Source organism: Mandrillus leucophaeus, unplaced genomic scaffold, assembly GCF_000951045.1.
Source record: "Mandrillus leucophaeus isolate KB7577 unplaced genomic scaffold, Mleu.le_1.0 Scaffold818, whole genome shotgun sequence".
Lineage (NCBI taxonomy): Eukaryota > Metazoa > Chordata > Mammalia > Primates > Cercopithecidae > Mandrillus > Mandrillus leucophaeus.
Genome location: NW_012108897.1, coordinates 41336 through 61129, shown reverse-complemented (window position 1 = coordinate 61129; position 19794 = coordinate 41336). Strand labels below are relative to the sequence as shown.

The 19794-nt window shown below is 40.5% G+C and overlaps 1 pseudogene; it reads right to left on the bottom strand.

Annotated features, from left to right (window-relative positions):
- Positions 1 to 17893: 17893 nt before the first annotated feature.
- LOC105530385 lies at positions 17894 to 19091 on the bottom strand (annotated as a pseudogene).
- Positions 19092 to 19794: the final 703 nt, after the last annotated feature.

Sequence of the window (19794 nt, the reverse complement as noted above, 5' to 3'; positions counted from 1 at the left end):
TCCATCCCTTTTTCTGCATTACACTCCCACCACTGTTCCTTTATTTACTAGTCCAGCTATTTTTGTTGATCACCAGGACTGCTACAATAGCCTCCTGCTTGGCTTACCCTCTTCCACCCTTGCCTCACTTCCATCTGCTCTCTGCATTAAAATCATCATGTCATTCATAGACTGCAATCTCTTGAATGGATTCACTGTTTATTTATTTAGAAACAGAGTCTCACTCTGTTGCCTAGGCTGGAGGGCAGTGGTGCAATCACGGTCCACTCCAGCCTCAACCTCCCAGGCTCATGCAATCCTCCCTCAGCCTCCCAAGTAGCTGGGACTACAGGTGCACACCACCACAACTGGCTAATTTTTTTATTATTATTATTTGCAGAGATAGGGTTTTTCCATATTGTCCAGCCTTGATTTCTTGAACTCCTGAAGTCAAGTGATCTGCCTGCCTTGGCCTCCCAAAGTGCTAAGATCATAGTTGTGAGCCATCATGCCTATTTTTAAGATAAATGGAGAAACAATCATAAAGCCTTACATTTCTAGCCTCACACCTTATCTCTCACACACATACACTTACACGCAGGCACACACACTCCAGCCATCCTGGAATCTTTCAGTCTTCCTTACTTGCCATGCTTTTTCCTACCACAGGGCCTTTGCACTTGTGGGCCTCTCTCTGAATATGACCTTTTTCCTTTCCCTTAGTAAACTCTTACTCAGCCTACATATCCAGCTCAAGTATGACTTCAATGAGGAAATGTTTCCTTCCTTCCCCGAATAGGTCAAATACCCTATTATTATATACTCTCTTAATAGATGGATCTCTGTGTCCTAGCACTTTTCACATTCACAGCTCCACATTTATTTAGGTGGTTGTTTGGTTTGCAGATGTTTTCCCACTCACCTGACTACCATGAAAACAAGTCCTGGGTAGATTTTGGCTCATGATTGTTTCTCTGCTACCTGACATATGCACTCCAGTGAACATTTATTTCATGGCTATTTCAGTGAATACATTTTTGTGGGGAAAAAAGATAACCAAGCTTTGACACATATTCTGTATGATCCCAGCAAATAGCACAAAACTTCTGAGTGAAATGTCTGTATCTGTAAAATGGATATAAAAATAATTCATTTACCAGGTCTCGGAATACATTAAATAAGATTATATCTATAAAAGTCTTATCCCTGTGCCTTATTAAGACATCTTGTCAAAAGATATCAGTTCTGTCCTCCTTGACCCCTCTTCTGGTAGTTTAAGTGAAGAAAATGATCTCTTCAATAAATAAACAAGTGATTTATTAAAGACATATGATTTGCTCAGATTATGCAGTGTTTCAAGCAGCCAAGGTGAAAAAAATATGAAAGAAAAGGTCCCAGCTCTTATGGAGACCAGGAGACAGTGGAGGATCTGAAGTGGAAAAATAAAATAATAACCTGAGTTCCACAACAATACAATAACAGCAAAGCAAGCTTTTTCAGAAACCTGCACAGGACAAGTTGCCAGATAACCTGGAAGTGCTATGAGTTCAGGGAAGGGGGAGGCACAGGCACTGGGAACCAGGGAGTTCCTTTTAAGAGGATAGACCAGAGGTAGTTAGAGAATGAGGTATATGTGGGTGTTGGTCAGCCCTGGTTGATAATAACAGCAGGAACAAAGAGAGCAGGACTGTTCCAAGATCAAGGAGACTAGATTGCCTCAGACAAGGAGTCAGAGTAGATAAGGCTGGGAGGCATATGAAGTTTTTAATGCCAAATTATGGAAGTTTGATTTTGTTCTCTAAACAGAAGTATTGAGAATGTAAACTTTTACAAATCTAGATGTATCACAACCATTTCAAATACTAAAGAAAATACAATATAACTTCCCCAATTTGGTCTCTATGGTTCACCAAAATCAGTACTTCAGAGGAAGAAAAGAAGAGACGAAGGAAGGGAGATGGGCACCTGGCAAGCAGCCCACGTCTCATGAAGGTTTCACGTTGTGTGTGAACATATGGTTGAATCATATCTCTGTGACTTCCCAGAGAATGCGGATAAACAGCACATTGGCTTATAGTGTCTTGGGAGTGTCCTCTCTGCTCCAGCGTCTGCCTCTGGCATGCTAGCCACTGGGCCTCTCCAAATCATAAGTTCTTTGCAAGGCTCACACACGCAGAGAAGGCCCCTTATGGGATGTTCATGTGAAAGGCTACCGTCCGTGAATTACCCCTAAGTATTTTGATGCATGGGATAATTTTGAGTGGCCCATTTTATCACCTCCACTACCTCCATTCCCACCCTTCATTTCCCCTCCATTTTCAACAATTCTAAGAATATATAAAAAGAAAACAATTTGTCTTGCTGCAAATTGAAGGCAAGAGGTTTAATAAACAGATGATGATATATAGCATATATGTGTATACACATACATATGTATCTATCACAAAAGCTGACTTTATATAGCCATAGGAGATTTTAGGGGAATGCAACTAAAACAAAAACAAAACAAAAGTTCATGAATTTCATCATCGAATTTCAATGTTCTGCTGTTTTTCTGACTGAGCATGAAAGAATATGAAGTGGGCAACTTGCTATACTTTCTATTCTGAGAACATGAGGTGTGCACTTTTCTATTTTTTCTATTCTGAGATTTCATCATATGAGCCAAATCTTGGAAGTGCCAAAAACAGAGCATTCTCTTATGAGATTGTTATCTCTCCTCTTCCTGGTGGAAGAGGCACTCCCTCTGCACCTTGTCTTCTATGAACAGCAGCAACAACTCTTGCCTTTAAAGATTTCATGGCAATCTGATCACTTTTCAGACTGATTTAACTCCTTTTCCTAAAAGTTCACTTTAGACTGTCAACAACCACCTACCTCTTCCTGAGACTAGGTTGAGTCCATCAGAATTAGGTTCATGTAACCTCTTGGTCATTTTTTAAAATCATCTAGTACAGTTCACAATTGTATATTTTGTGTGTTGTATCTGTAATCTTTGTCTTCCTCAATGGACTCTAACTCCACAGGGGCAGAAGAAGTGTGGGTTCTGCTCACCATTGCGTCCTCAGCATCTACCCTAGCACAAAACTCTTAGGTGATACTCAGTAACTACAGGAGGAAAGAAGGAAAGCAGGAAGGCAGGGAGGCAGGGAGGCAGGGAGGCAGGAAGGCAGGAAAGAAAGAATTAGACAGAGAGTCACTTTTCCACTGTCCCTCCAATGTCTCTGCCATTTCTTCTTATATTAATTCATAAAATATGGTAAGCAATCTATTGGGGACTCTCAGAGACAGAGGGAGAAACAGATCTCCTTCTATCAATGTTAGGATTGAAGCCTAACACTTACCCAAATGGGCCATCAAGTCACCAAAAGACAGGTCTAGATTTTATGGTGATTTCAGTTACTGTTGTTCATGATTTAGTAATAACTATGGATATTCAGATTCCAAGTAACATGTGATAATTATAACAGAGGTAGACACAAATTACTGTTAAGACTACAGTGTTAGGAAGGTACTGATCCTCCTTGGAAGAGTGAGTGACAGTAAGATACATGAGCTGTTTGAAGAAGTTGGCATTTGAACTGTACTTTGAAGGGTGTATGGTAGATTGTATTAGGGTGAATGAAGAGATAGTCATTGTAGCAGAGAAAACGACATGATAAAGACCCAGAGATATGGAAATACCTGATGATTAAGACAATGGCAAAAGGTTTGGGAAGACAGGAATGGAAGATATAAATTGGAAGTTGTAGGAGACTGAGCTAGGGTGATAAATTCTCTTCTATATATTCTCCACCAGGACTGAAGCAGAGAAACAAGAGGGTAGGACTTAGACAAGTTTAGGGAGGAAATGTGATAGAGGAAAATGCATGGGTTTGGAGGGTCCAAAGGACTGGAACTCAAATTCTAGTTGTGCCATGGTCTAAGCTTGTCACATTGGATAATTTTATTTAGCTTCTCTGAGCCTCAGTTTCATCATCTGAAAGAATTCATATAATACCTGCCTCAAATACCTGCAATAGGATCAAAAGTAAACACATATGCAAAATCCTGGCACATAACTGGATTTTTTTTTAATGTTCATTTTCTTTTACATGTGAGTTTCATTTCACTTCTTTTCACCCTTCCAGATCTCTCCTCACTTCTGCTCATTTCATCAAGCCCCGTTCCCCAAGGTGACCAGTGCTGGCTTTAGCTTTGGATGGCTCCTTTTTGGCCACTGCTTGATTCAAGCTGTCATCCCAGATCTCTGCACATATCTTTCTATCCCTCCAGTGGAAGCATTATCGAGAGGTTTTGGTTGGTTATTTGTAATTGCTGAGTTGAGTTCCAAGGCTCCTCTCACCTCTTGCCCAGCCCACATCCTCCCTAACCCCCACCACCCCAGTAGATGGGAAAAAGAAGGTGTGAGGCTCCCTGGGAGCTTGGCTATTGTTTGAGGGAACTGGAAGCCACCATGCTCAGAGTGTCCATCCTCCCTCCTCTCAGCACATGCTGCTTCCTGTCAATCATCCTGGAACACCGAGTGCTGGGCCAGACAATTTTGTCCACAGGATGTTTATTTGAAGGCGCTGCCTTGCCAAGTCTCAAAGCTCAAGACTTCCGCTGACAATCCAAACACCAAAATGAGAAAAGGGGAAAAACCTTTGGGCAGTTCTTTTAATTCCTAATAAGGTCTATTTATATTCAAAAATAGCAACAGGTTATCTGAACTTACAGAGGCTGAAGAGGCTAAGAAGCTTGATCTTTAAAATTCTGAGCCCCAGGGAAGTTGAAATACAGGTTTCTAAGAGTGGACACTAAAAGCATGTCCTCAAAGCACCTTTAGCTTACTCCACAGTCAGCTTTCATAAATGATCAACTCCTGTTTTTATGGGCACACCTGACTGCGCTGTCCAGAGGGTAAATGCCTTGCTACTAAGCCACAAAGCAAAAGAATTTGCAAGACATATATGGATATAAATTCAAGGTGCTCAACTCAAGCTACAGGATAAATCTAACAGTCTGGGGTCACTGTGTAAATTTCTGCTATCCTTTCAGGGTTTGCACACAATCTGAGAAATGTTGGGGACTCTCACTAATGATTAACCTAAAGCAAGAAAGTTTGGAAAATGACCTTAAAACATGTTATATTTTATTCAGGGAATAGGTAAAAGATTTTTCCTGGATGTAAATAATTAAAAGATTCCCAGTTGACTTTTGGAGACTCAGTAGTTGAGAGCCCTTGACATGTCTATTTCTACAGCCTCTGTAATTACCAAACAGGAATGTTGAGTCTCTGTGTATTTATCAACTATTATTTATAATCTCTACGTCTCTGGGCAAACGACTTAATCTCTCTGAGGTTATTTTTGCCTGTGAAAATGCATCATTATCCAAATTCTATTGGATTGTAATAATGCTTAAGCAAAATCAAGTGTGAAATGTACCTGGCATGTAAGAGGTGCTCAGTAAATGGTAATTTAGAAAATAGAAAACCAGGGAGAATTTGAGAGGCATTCCTAGGACTGACTTTAAAGTGACTTCAACTATCACTTTCACCTTCTCAACAAAGTATTAGGGACACATTAGCAGTAACCCTGATATGTGAAAGCAAGTCACAAAAACCTTTAGTAGGAACAGTTTTGAGATAAACATGATCCAAAGATGCCTTATTGAGAGCATCCTAATTTCAACAATCAGTGGTCAAATAAATGACAAGTTTGTGAGCAGAATCAGGAACAAAAAGCAGTACACCCCAGTATATCCTGAAACATTAACACACACCTGTCAGGAAATGATACCAAGAAGCAGGACTTTCACAGTCCTTGCGGAAGACCTTGCGGAAGACCTTGCAGAAGATCCCAAGTTACACTGATGTTTAAGTTTAACATACCCCAAGTTTTGGAACCATCTGTTCAAGTCCTGGCCAGATTTCCATGCAGTATGCAAATGCCCTAATAGAAAAATTACTTCTCAGGTTATTATAAAGAGATGTATATTCTGAAATTTTTCCAAAGAAATTTCTGTTATACAGAGTATGGGTTTGGGAAAGGTTATTAAACCAAGTCACTAAACTTCAGCATTAATGGACTACATATAAGGGGAAAAATATGTTGTTTTAATAATTAGGAACATACAGATATTAATTTTATTATTTTATATGTGCTGAAATGGCAAAGATGTAAAAAAACCTACCAACTACTAGAATATTGAAGAATTTGAGGATGAAATTCACATACATTCCACATAGAGTGGTGGTAGTAACATATAGTAGAGACTTTATAAACCAATACAAAAGTATGTAGCAAGGTTATAAAAACAGATTCATAATTTCTGACCTAGTAATGCCAGTTATGGAATATCTATCCAAATGAAATAATAAGGAATATAGTCAAATATCCATATTCACAGTTATCACATTATTTATAACAATATTTCCATTAAAAATAGAAATACCCTAAATATCTTGTAATAAGAAAACAGGCACATGGTAATATTATTATACATTATGCAGCCATTAGAAACCAAGTTTTCAGCTGGACATGGTGGCTCACACCTGTAATCCTAACACTTTGGGAGACTGAGGAGGGTGGATCACAAGGTCAGGAGTTCGAGACCAGCCTGGCCAATATAGTGAAACCCTGTCTCTACTAAAACTATAAAAATTAGCTGGGTGCGGTGGCAGGCACCTGTAATCCCAGCTACACGGGAGGCTGAGGCAGAAGAATCACTTGAACCCGGGAGGTGGAGGCTGCAGTGAGCCCAGATTGTACAACTGTACTCCAGCCTGGGTGACAGAGCAAGACTCTATCCCATAAAGAAAAAAAAAAAATTGGTGACACTGAATAAAATAAGGATATAAGACAACTTGGAAAACCAAATGGGTTATTGTACATTGCCTTCCATGTACTCTCCTGCACTTACCAAATTTTCTTTAGTGAACATAGACTTATTTTATATTTAGAAAAAAGCAATAAACATTTATACCAATAAAAACTCTCAGCATTCACAATCAAAACAACCTGTAGAAATATCACTAACAGTATCTTTGAAAGCCAAACCATCACACTATTCTTTGTATTGCAGTTACCCAGAATGCCACAGAGATTTTGATATGAAGAACTGGTTGCTTTCTTTTCCTTTTCAGGTCCATATTGCTTTATCTGAGCATATTGCAAAGTGTCCTAAAAGCCATATGGGAGATGTACTTCTTCCCAGCTGCAAAGGAAACATTTGCAGAACAGAAAACACTAGAAATCACAATACATTCTTAGTCATAGTAGAATGGAACGTACATGAAATATTGAAAACATGGAGTGGAGATTTCATTTTTAAATATTTTAATTGCCAGAACAGAGCTCTTTGATTCTATTTCACAGCTCTGTAGATGAGCAGTGGCGGGGCCTGGGTGGGGGGAGCAGGAAGGGGGGGACGGGGACGGGGCGAGGGAGGGGAAATGGAGGAAAAAGAACAACGGCCACTTGGAGTGAAAACAATCATCAGTTAACAAATGGCAAAGAGAAATTAAGTCTTTCTAGCTGAACTGTGTTTCGTTTCTTACATAAGTTTTAGTGCTGTAAACTGTGGCACGTTTTGTACTGTATGTTCTCTCGGAAAAGCCAAACAGAAACCAGTCATCATGGTTTCGAGAGAGCAAGGCCTCCCCTTTCTCATGTTTCAGCTACGCAGTCTCCATTTGGGCTGGGGACCGTATCATATATCATAAATCACTCTCTGATAGATATTTGGCAGGCAGTCAGCACCCCAGGCTATGTAACAAACTAAAGTATGGAAAAATTTTAAGGTGGAATCTTGATTTTGTAACTTAAGGACTTAATAGCATCTCAAAACATTTTACTACTTCCTGGTACACACACACAAAAAGCCAAGAAAGCAGAATTCTCCATATGGTTTTCGGTTTTATAGGATATATACACAATAAGCCATACAACTGTAAACCTGGAGGCGTTCTCTTGCTGTTGTTACTTCAACTCCAGTGAAAATGAAAACAAAATTAGAGAGTTTTATCTCAACCTAGCGCCTGAAAGAGTCAAGTCACCAGGAACTCCTAGAATCTGCTTTTTAACTATACATCCCCCTATGGTTAACTGTTCCACACCTTCTTAGAAACTAGAGGCGGCAGCAGGACTGGGGGGTTGGGGACAGATTTTATTGTAAGATAATAACATGCTGTCAAAAGTACTGTCAGGGATTTCAACAGGAAGGCTTATACGTTGACAACAGTCATAGAAACCCCAGTAGAGTCTTTCTCCTGATTTCAGGCCCAAATCCGAGTTTTTGAGAGCCCCTGAGCATGCACTCCCACCTTCTCAGATGTTGCAAACTCTTTCAGACTCACATGTTCTTCAGGAGCCTCTTTCAACAAATCATGCTTTTCTTTTTTGAAACTGCAAACTGCATTTAACCCCTAAGTCACATCATCCCAGCCGACACTAGGGGCTGTTGGAACACTGCAGCTCCCAGCAAAGCCATTGCTAAGAAGCCGGTGAGCCTTTCTGTGCACGGAGGGGTTAAGTCCATGGTATTTGGACGTGCCCGAATGTTCTCAGTGTTCTCGGGCTGAGCAATTCTTAGAAGGGCTAAATAGAAACGGGGGAAATGTGGAGTGTGCGGTGTGGCATTGTGCTCTCTGCGAGAAACAATGCATGGAAAAACAAAAGAAAGAAACTGAATAAATCCTTTTTGAAGTTTAAAATAAACGCTGCTTTTTGGTTGTTGTTGTTTTGGTTGTTCACAAATTAGCCATAGTTTGGGCAGGCTAAATATAAAATTTGCAATGTAGTTTATTTAAAGTGTTTCTGTCCAATCTCAATCAATTTGAAGAAGAAAATTAAAGCCAAATTTAGACAAAATGTATAAGTGGTTATATATACATATGCTAATTCACAAATAACATATATTCTAAGTATATTATGTGTTTCTTTCCCCACTCCACCAACCCCAATTGTCACTGACCAATTCATTCTTGAGATTCTGCTAATTTCCATCAAAGAAAGTCTCAGGCTTTGTACGAATGAAACTCAGAGGCTCACAGGTCCCCTCACAGTCACTTGTGACCCCACTTGCAGTTGACCATCAAGTTCCAGACTGGACCTCCCAACTGCTTCTAAAAGAAAAGAAATTTCTTTTTAAAGGAAGCACTGGAATATGGTCCTGCCCAAGCCCAGCCAGCCTAACAGTCCTTCAGTATCTCCATTTTTGCCTCTCTTACATCAGTGGTTCTCAGGCTTGGCTGTACATGAGAATCTCCTGGGAAGCTTTTAAAAATTCCAAAGCCCAGGCTACACCCCAGACCAATTACATTAGAGTCTCTGTGGGTAGAACAGAGGCATCCGTACGTCGTGCAGCTCTCCAGCAATTCCAGGTGTAACCATGTTAGTAGTCACCCTCCTGGCTGGGATTCCTGCATCCAGTCTTGCTCTCCTGTCAGTGGATGATTCTACTAAAACTAAGAGTGAGGTTACTCAAGTAGCATATATGGTCATGTTTTCTCCCTGTTTTAATAGCCCTCAAGGGTTCTTTCCTGCCCACAGAAAAAAATGTCCATATACCTTCCCATAACAGTCAAAGCTTCCTGGCCTCCATGTCCCTCTCTATCTTCCTGCCAATCCCTGCCTCCACACTCCCCAATCCTGTCCCACGGAGCCACCTGAACCCCCACATGCACCATTCTCTCACTCACATATCAAGGCCTCAGAACGGGCTGCTCCTTCCACCTAGAAAATTCTCTTTCCCCCTGCCTAGTACATTTCAAATCTAAATTCGCCTCATCTATTTTTGCACTCAAGTCAGGTGTTTCTTCTTGGGAAGTCTTGCTCACCAACACACCCAGGATGTCCGGCTGTCACCAACACTAGTATACCCCCAATATCCTAGATTTACCTGGAGTACAGGTAGAGAAGTTGCCCACGACCACTGGTACTCTTCCCAAATTTTGAGTTTACCTATAGTACAGATAGAGAAACTGTCCATTTACCTGCTTTCACTCCCACTAGTTGGTGACCACTTAGGAGCACAGAAGATTCCTTGCCCACCATTGTAACTTTGGTGCGTGGTTCAGCACCCAGCATGTGGTGGGAACACAGATTGAGCAAACCCTGAGTGGCCCCAGGCAGCTCTAAGCATGGAGCCTCACTTTCTAACTTAATCAGTTATACTGTTTGTATTAGTCTGTTTTCATGCTGCTGATAAAGACATAACCGAGATTGGGCAATTTACAAAAGAAAGACTCTTATTAGACTTACAGTTCCACATGGCTGGGGAGGCCTCACAATCATGGCAGAAGGTGAAAGGCACGTCTCACATGGTGGCAGACAAGACAAGAGAGCTTGTGTGGGGAAACTCCCCTTTATAAAGCCATCAGATCTCATGAGACATATTCACTACCACGAGAATAGCATGAGAAACACCTGTCCCCATGATTCAATTACCTCCCACAGGCTCCCCACCACAACACGTGGGAATTATGGGAGTTACAATTCAAGATGAGATTTGGGTGGGGGCACAGCCAAACCATATCATATTCCTGGCAGAGAACACTTCCCTAAATGTGTGAGTCAACATTAACCTATTTTTTCTAAGGTACATAGAAGTGTCAATGTTCTGTAGCTCCAATGAATTGGACACTGAGAAGTAGCTGGGAGAAGGTGGAGTTAGATTTGTTGCTAGGAAACAAAGGGTCTTGCAAGCTACATCCTCAAAAGTGAAAGACTTTTGCTGAATGTGTCAAGAATCAAATAATTCTAGTTGTTGACAAAACTTCCAAACTACTTCCTATTTGGTTAATTCTCATTGAAAAAAGAAAATGCCACCAGCTGCAATTGAGCATGGGAAGACATGTAAACCATCAAATCCCACTCTGCATTTATGATATCCTTGGGTTCAGCAACACTGCATTTATCTGTGGTCTTCTTCCACAGATAAATGCAAGTCTGCCTTCAATTCTATTTTGTTCTGTTTTGTTTTGTTTTGAGGCAGAGTCTCTGTCACCCAGGCTGGAGTGCAGTGGCACAATCCTGGCTCACTGAAACCTCTGCCTTTCAGGTTCAAGTGACTCTCCTGCCTCAGCCTCCCAAGTAGCTGGGACTACAGGCGCACTCTACTGTGCCTGGCTAATCTTTTGTGTTTTTAGTAGAGATGGTGTCTCACCATGTTACCTAGGCTAGTCTCAAACTTCTGAGCTCAGGCAATCCACCCACCTCAGTCTCTCAAAGTGCTGGGATTACAGGTGTGAGCCACTGTGCCCAGCCTCTACCTTCAATTCTGAAAGGCTTACTCAGGGCAGGCACACCACCTGCTATAGCAGCCAAGGAGAGATGGTTAGACCATAGAAAAGAATGTTCCAAAGTGGCTTACTGAAAGCATAAAGCTAAATTGGTGAGAGACAGTTTTACACATAAGAAAGAGAGGGAGAGGTAGAGAAAAAACAAAAAAAAGCAAAAGGGGGATCAAGCACAGTGGCTCACACCTGTAATCCCAACACTTTGAGAAACCAAAGCAGGAGGACTGCTTGAGCCAGAGTTTGAGGCCAGCCTGGGCCACACAGTGAGACCCCCATATCTACAATTTTTTTTTTTTTTTAATTAACCAGGTATGGTGGTGGGCACCTGCAGTCCTAGCTACTCAGGAGGTGGAGGTGGGAGAATCACTTGAGCCTAGGAAGTAGAGGCTGCAGTGAGCTGTGGTAACACCGCTGCACTCCAGCCTAGGTGACAAAACAAGACCCTGTCTCAAAAGAAAAAGAAAAAAAAGAAAGAAATGAAAGAAAAATGGAAAGAAAACTTTAAAGAAAACTGATAAGGAAAATACAAGAAAAGGAAGGAAAGGGAATCAACAGGTATAAATTGCCCTCAACCTCTAGTAAGTGAGGATCCTTATTATCACTTTACAGACAAGGAAAATGGGACACAAAGCAGTTAACATACTTGCAGGGACAGGTGCATTGGATCATTCCCGTAATCCCAGCACTTTGGAAGGTTGAGGCAGAAGGATGACTTGAACCCAAGAGTTCAAGACCAGCCTGAGCAACATAGTGAGACCATGTGTCTACAAAAAAATTTTAAAAATTAGACAGGCACATTGTTGCAAACATATAGTCCCAGCTACTTGGAAGGCTGAGGTGGGAAGATTACTTGAGCCTGTGAGTTTGATGTTGTAGTGAGCTATGATCCCACCATTGCACTTCAGTCTGGGCAACAGAGAGAGATACTGTCTCAAAACAAACAACAAAACAAACAACAACAAGAACACACACACCACTTGCAGAAGGTGTGTATCCATTAAGTAACAGATGGAAAGAGGAAAGAAAGAAAGAGGAGTGGGACTCTGAAGAGTGAAAATGTATAAGGATGAGGGGAAAATTAATGTATAAAGAGAGGAAAGAGGAAGCAAGCAGGCAAAATAATCCAATACCGTAATTCAAAAGGAAAGACCAACACTGACATTTCCCAGACATTCAGCTCGGAAGGCCTTGTTGCCCTGGGACCATACCAGGCTGGCCCTTCTCTGAGTGTAGGGACTTTTCTTAAACCCAAACATAGAAGGTCATCTACTGTGTGAACAGGTTGTATTCTTACTCTGTGGCATTTCAGGAACAGCTTCAGAGAAAGAATTTTCCATCAAGTCCTGACCAATCCTTAGGTAGATTACTGTGGAAGTATAAAATGCCAGGGCATACATAAGGCCAAAGAATCTGTATTTCTTCTTGGGTCGCAGATCTCAATCTAGACTTGGGTAGTCAGGCCAATGTCTCTCAGCTCATCCAACTGTGAGAAAAGGTCTTTCTAACCACCTCACCTCCACCCAAACAAAAAACATACCACTGGGCTACCAACGCAACCTGGTCCTCTGGAAATTGCAGACCAGCTGTAATTTGTTTTGTCAGCATCCTTGCTTGGGGTTTTTTGGTGTGTGTCTGTCTATCTTTAATGTTAATGTGAGTTTAAGAAACCTCCTACCTTTTCCTCTTTTCTGAGCACAGAAACTCCTGTTGATACATAGGGGTCAGGGCTATAGAGAGAATCTGGCCAGCTGGCTAAGAGTGATAAATCCAGACTAAAGGTGAGCAGCCCACAAATTTCTCATATTCTTCTTTCTGGTTATCAGCCATCATTTTTCAATAGGTTCACATAACCTCCCAGCCCTAACACACAGAGCTCCAAAACTCCAGCTCTTGGCTATGGGAATGTTACTAAACCAACAGAAACAAGTTGTAACCAAGTACCAAGTTATATCAAGCATTGTGGAAGCTAATAATAATATTGACTATAACTATGATAACAAATAGTATATACCATTCTGGGTTCACAGGTGACTTTCACATATATTGTTTCATTTCATCATCATTAGCAATCCTGAGAAGTAGATGGGGCAAGTATTTTTCACTGTTGCCTGGATAAACAACCTGAGGTCCAGGCAAGTTAAGAAATGACTATTGAGGGGAGGACATAGAATTGAAACTTCTAATCCTGACCTTGGTCCTCTTTTCACCGTAACATAGCTTTTGGTATATTGAGCTCTCTTTTGAAATAAAATTTGCCTATTTACAACTGTCACTTGGTGGTATTATTTCTGATCTCCAGATTTAAACAGGAAAAGAAAAAGTTCCTATTTGTTTGTGTGTTGCATTTCAAACAGAACTTGAATTGCCTAATACCTTATTTAAAAGGCATCTCTTCTTCAAGCTAAGCATTGTCATTTCTTTCAAGCAGGAAGGTCCAAAGGTGAAAAAACAGAGACGTGGAGGAAAGATTCCTAATACACTAATACACTCTCCTTCCCGGAGGACTCAGCAGGAACCCTCTCTGGCTTCCTGGGCAACAAATCCAGCCAGGAGGATCTTAACTAAGGGTCTTGCTTTAAGTGTATATAGATTTTAATTTTAAAAAGCAAATATATATATATGTGTGCATTTGCTCATGTATAGTTGCTGAAATGAAAATACCATCATGGGCCGCGCATGGTGGCTCACACCTGTAATCCCAGCACTTTGGGAGACTGAGACGGGCAGATCACTTGAGGTCAGTTTTAGACCAGTCTGGCCAATATGGTGAAACCTTATCTCTACTAAAAATACAAAAATTAGCTGGCCATGGTGGCGGGCATGGTGGGCATGGTGGCATAGTGCCTGTAATCCCAGCTACTCAGGAAGCTAAGGCAGGAGAATCACTTGAACCCAGGAGGTGGAGGATGCAGTGAGCCAAGATCGTGCCACTGCACTCCAGCCTGGGCAAGAGAGTGAGACTCCATCTCAAAAAGAAAAAAAAAAGAGAGAGAGAGAAAATAAAATAAAAAAAAATACCATCATATACTAAAGGTATTTCCCAACTTACTAAAGTGAACTGACCCTTTTAAACTATCCTATACTTGCTGATTACTTCCAAAGTTCATCTGATCCCTGCTCCTTTCCAACTTTAGAAGATGGTGAGTAAATTATTCTTATTGGTGGTAGTGGTGAATTTTAAAATTATAATTATTCTTCTTCTCATCATTGAATAAGTGGTGACCACATGTATTTGGCTAATTTTTAAGACTGCTTTTATAAATCTTGAAGGTGCCTGTCTCCTAGGGATACATCGTTTGCTACACCAGGCCAGTATTGTCTCCACAAACATATTTTCATTATAATCATTTCCATTTCAATCCTGCTTAAGAATAGCGTTTTCCCGGCCACTGCACTCCAGCCTGGGTGACAGAGCGAGACTCCGTCTCAAAAAAAAAAGAAAAAAAAAAAGAATAGCGTTTCCTCATGGTAAGGAACTACCTGGGTTTCCCCCTCAAATTAGAGAAAAGTAAACAGGCAAGTTGCAAGTATGTAGGAAAATGCATTATAGTCAGCCATAACTTCTTCATTATGCCACCATTTAGTGAACTCTTTGAGGTTAGGTGCTGTGCTTATCCACAGGAAAGAGGTATAGTGAAGCCACGAAGCCCTGGGTTCCAATCTGTCTCTGTCACTTACTAGATTTGATCTTTGTTAAATCACATGATTTCCCAGAACTCAGTTTCCTCATCTGGGACATCAGCTTTGCAGAGGTATTTAAAGATTGAGTAAAATATGAGTATTTAAAAGCTGACACAGAGGAAACAATAAATATTAGCTTCTTGTCCCATTATTCATCTTAGCATCCTCACAAGATGAGCACCCAATTATTTATTTGTTCAATTGCTCTGAGTACAGGTATATCTTGGAGATTTTTCAGGTTTGGTTTCAGACCACTGCGATGAAGCAAATAACACAATAAAGCAAGTCACACAAATGTTTCGGTTTCCCACTGCATAGAAAAGTTACGTTTACACTGTACTGTACATTAAATATACAATGACATTATGTCCAAAAAAGTAATATACATAGCTTAACTTAAAAATACTTCATTGATAAATAATGCTAATGATCATATGAGCCTTCAGCAAGTTATAATCTTACTAACGGTGGAGGGTCTCACCTCTATGTTGATGGCTGCTGACTGATCAGTGTGGTGGTTGCTGAAGGTTGGAATGGCTGTGTCGATTTCTTAAACTAAGACATCAGTGAAGTTTGCTACATCAATTGACTCTTTTTTGTGTGTGAAAGATTCTCTGTAGCATGTCATCTTTGACAGTATTTTACCCACAATAGAACTTCTTTCAAAATTGGAGTCAGTCTTCTTAAACCCTGCCACTACTTTATCAACTAAATTTATTTCTATCCTAAATTCTTTGCTATCATTTCAACAATTTTCACAGCACCTTCACAAGGAGTAGATTTCATCTCAAGAAACCACTTTTTTGCTTATCCATAAGCAAATTCTCATCTGTTCATATTTTATCATGAGATTATAGAAATTCAGTAACGTCTTCAGGCTTCACTTCTAATTCTAGCTATCTTGCTCTTTCCACCACATCTGCAGTTACTTCCTCTACTGAAGTCGTGAACCCCTCAAAGTCATCCATGAAGATTGACATAAATTTCTTCCAAACTCCTGTTAGTGTTGATATTTTACCTCTTCCCATGAATCACCATTGTTCTTAATAGCATCCAGAATGGTGAAGTCTCTCCAGGGGTTATCCATTTAGTTTGCCCAGATTCATCAGAGGAACCACTATCCATGGGAGCTGTAGCCTTAAAAATCATATTTCTTAAATTATAAGGCTTGAAAGTTGAAATTACTCCTTGATCCATGGGTTGCAGAACGAATGTTGTGTTAGCAGGCGTGAAACCATTAATCTTGTACATCTCCATCAGAGTTCTTGGCTGACACCGGTGCATTGTCAATGAACAGTAATATTTTAAAAGGAATATTTTCTTTAGGCAGTAGATCTCAACAGTGGGCTTAAACTATGCAGTAAACCATGCTGTAAACAGACACGCTGTCATCTAAGTTTTGTTGTTCCACTTACAGAGCACAGGCAGAGTAGATTTAGCATAATAATTAAGGGCCTTACGATTTTTGGAATAGTAAATGAGCACTGGCTTCAACTTAATGTCACCAGTTGCACTGAGCCCCTAAAAAGAAAGTTAGCCTGTCCCTTGTAGGTAAGCATTGACTTCTCCTCTCTAGTTATGAAAGTCTTAGATGGCATCTTCCTGCAAGAGTAGACTGCTTCATATACATTGAAAATCGGTTGTTTAGTGTAGCCACCTTTATTGGTGATCTTATCTGGATCTTCTAGATAACTTGCTGCAGTTTCCACATCAACACTTGCTCTTTCACTCTGTACTTTCATATTATGGAGATGGTGTCTTTCCTTAAGCCTCATGCACCAATTTCTGTTAATTTCAAACTTTTCTTCTGCAGCTTCCTTACCTCTCTTGACCTCAACAGAATTGAGGAGAGTTAGGGCCTTGCTCCGGATTAGGCTTTGGTTTAAGGGAATGTTGTGGCTGATTTGAGCTTCTATCCAGACCACTACAACTCTCCCCATACAGGCAATAAGGCTCTTTTGCTTTCTTATCATCCATGTGTTCACTAGAGTAGCATTTTTAATTTCCCTCAAGAATTTTTCCTTTGTATTCACCATTTGGCTAATTTTTTGGCACAAAAGCCCTAGCTTTCTGCCTGCCTCAGCTTTCAACATGCTGTCCTCACTAAGCTTAAACATTTTTAGCGATTGATTTCAAGTGAGAGAGATGTGAATCTTCCTTTCACTTCAACACTTAGAGGTCATTGTTGGGTTATTAATTGGCCTAATTTCAATATTTTATGTTGTAGGGAATATGAAAATACAGGGAGAGGAAGAAAGATGGAGAGCTGTCAGTGGAGCAGTAAGAACAGACATACTTATCAACTAAACTCACCATCTTATATGGGTGTGATTTGTGGTACCCCAAAAGAATTACAATAGTAACATCACAGATCGCCATAACAGATTTAATAATGATAATAAATTTGAAATACCGCAAGGCTTATCCAGATATGACACACAGACATGAAGTGAGCTCAAGCTGTTGGCAAAATGGTACCAGTAGACTTGTTTGACACAGGGTTGCCACAAACTTCAATTTGTAAAAAATGCAATATCTGTAAAATATAATAAAGTGAAGTACAATAAAACAAGGAACCTGTATATCAAATCTCTGCTTTGAATTTTTTTATTTCTTAGTTTTTAAGGAGAAAAAAATGATTAAAAATTAAGGCCACATGATTCTAGATAGTATAAGAGAAGGTAGGGTGGAGAATTACGGGTGGGAGCAGCCGGGAAATAGGTTTGTCCACCTTCAAACTCCTATTGCAGTTCTAGATATAGGGAGTGGTTTGTTATAATATTGGAGTATTTTTATTGTTTTTTGTTTTGTCTTATAAATGGAAGTTATAAAGCACAAAGTAAAATGAATGACATCAACCAACCTTGTAATTCAGAGTTTTTGGGTTGTTTTTCAGTAGAAAAATAACTTCTATTTAGACCTCACTGGCTGCACCGTCTGTTCCTGACATTAATCTCCTTCTTCCTCTGCTGTTCCATCTTTCATGAGTGGTCCCATGAACGCTTTCTCCTCCTCCAGGGTCTGGAAACTGCCATGGCCAACTTGGAGGTGGTGTTAGTGTTCTCCAGAGGCCACTGCTCTGTGCCAGCAAAGACTTACAGAGGGTGAGCACTCACTTTCTGGTTCCCACCACCCAGCCTTTCGGCATGACAAAGTCATTGGTCACTTCACCATAGATAAAGCCATCCAGAGGACTGATGCTCTTGTCAGACAGATCATAATCAGTGGATGCATTGTTCTTCATCAGTTTGCCATCCTTGATAAGGTAGCTCTGGATGATCGTGTAGGTATTCTTGTTGATCTCAGGGCAGTGGTAGTAGCCTTTCTGCCCAGTACATACCACAGAGAAGTCGACATGGACAGGATGTCATGCCCCAGCAGAGGCAACCTTGTGCAGCCCTTAGTGGGTCTTCCAGGACAGCTTGTCTGTGTGCCAATGACTGGTGACCACTTTGTAGCCTTTGCCCTTGGTCACCCCAGTGACATTTATCATTGCATACTGCCCAAACACTTGGTTCACAGGTACTTGTTGCTCTAGACTTTTCTGGGACAACTCTCATTTCTCAGTCACAGTGCTTCCATTCATCTGCATCTCCATCAGGTGCCTTCTGGAGTATAGGAAGCAGGCACATCTGGGTGTGAGCAATGATGCAGATGAATTGGGAGTACTTTTTCATGCTGTTGAAGTTCTTCTCCAGATGCTTTTCACTGTCCTCATCCTGCCATTTCTTACAGCACTTGGTAAAGGCCTGTAAGAATTATGCCAGTTCTTCTCAGACTTATGCCAGTTCTTATAGAAGCACCTCTTGCACTATTCCTGGATGTGCTCAGCAAAGGTGGTCTTGAAGGTCCGGAGGCCTCAAAGAGTTTCCACATAGCCCACAGTGCCTACAACCACCATGGGTGGCATCTTCACAATGGCCCAGCTTCTACTTCCCTCTTGTTCACCTTGGATCCTGGCCTACGGACTTCCCACACAACGTAGGTCATGCCAGCCTTGTAAACCAGGAATGCCATGAGGTGGACTGACTAGGGAAGGGTCATCCTTGGAGAAGCTCTTCACCTTCCCATGATGCCTGCTGCCATGCCTCCCAGGCAGGAAGCCCAGTGACCCATATCTGGGAGCAGAGAACTTCCTGTGAGGCATGTTGTCATCAAATCCCGCCAGTAGAGCAGGAGTTCTTAATAGATTGAGTGGATCCTCCTTTCCCAGAGATGCATTATAAAATTAGCACCAAATATTTAAAACAAAATGCTTCAATTATCTTTGTTACAGTGTGTTTAAAGTAATGAAAAATAAGAAACAATGTAAACATCCAATAATAGGAGTATGACTATATAAATTGTAATCGTTCACACAGTGGAATAGCATGCCACCATTATGAGGCAGACCTTTATTTACGGATACGTTCATAACAGTGAGTGAAAAATTTGGGATACAAATACACACGCAGAGGAAGTGGACAGTTTTCAATATGTTTATAAGTCAACTTGCACAAATTTTCTGGCAGGTTATATAGTAAATTATTTTTTCTGGGTGGTAGCTTTAGGATGATTAAACTTATTTCCCTTTTACTTCTTAGTAAAATACATTTTACTTTGTCAAGAATGTTCATTACTTCCGTGATTTAAAAAGGGGAGGATGAGGCACACAAATATTTTTTAAGTAATTCAATATTTATCTACAGTATCTTCCTCCTGATGGCCACTGCTTTGAAATAAGACAGACTGAATTAAATAATCTGAAGGACTCTAATTTGGCCAGCAGCATTTCATTTTTTATCCTAAATATATCTTTGGAGTTTTATTAGATAAAATAAATATTTATTAGATATTGCAAGAAGAAAAAT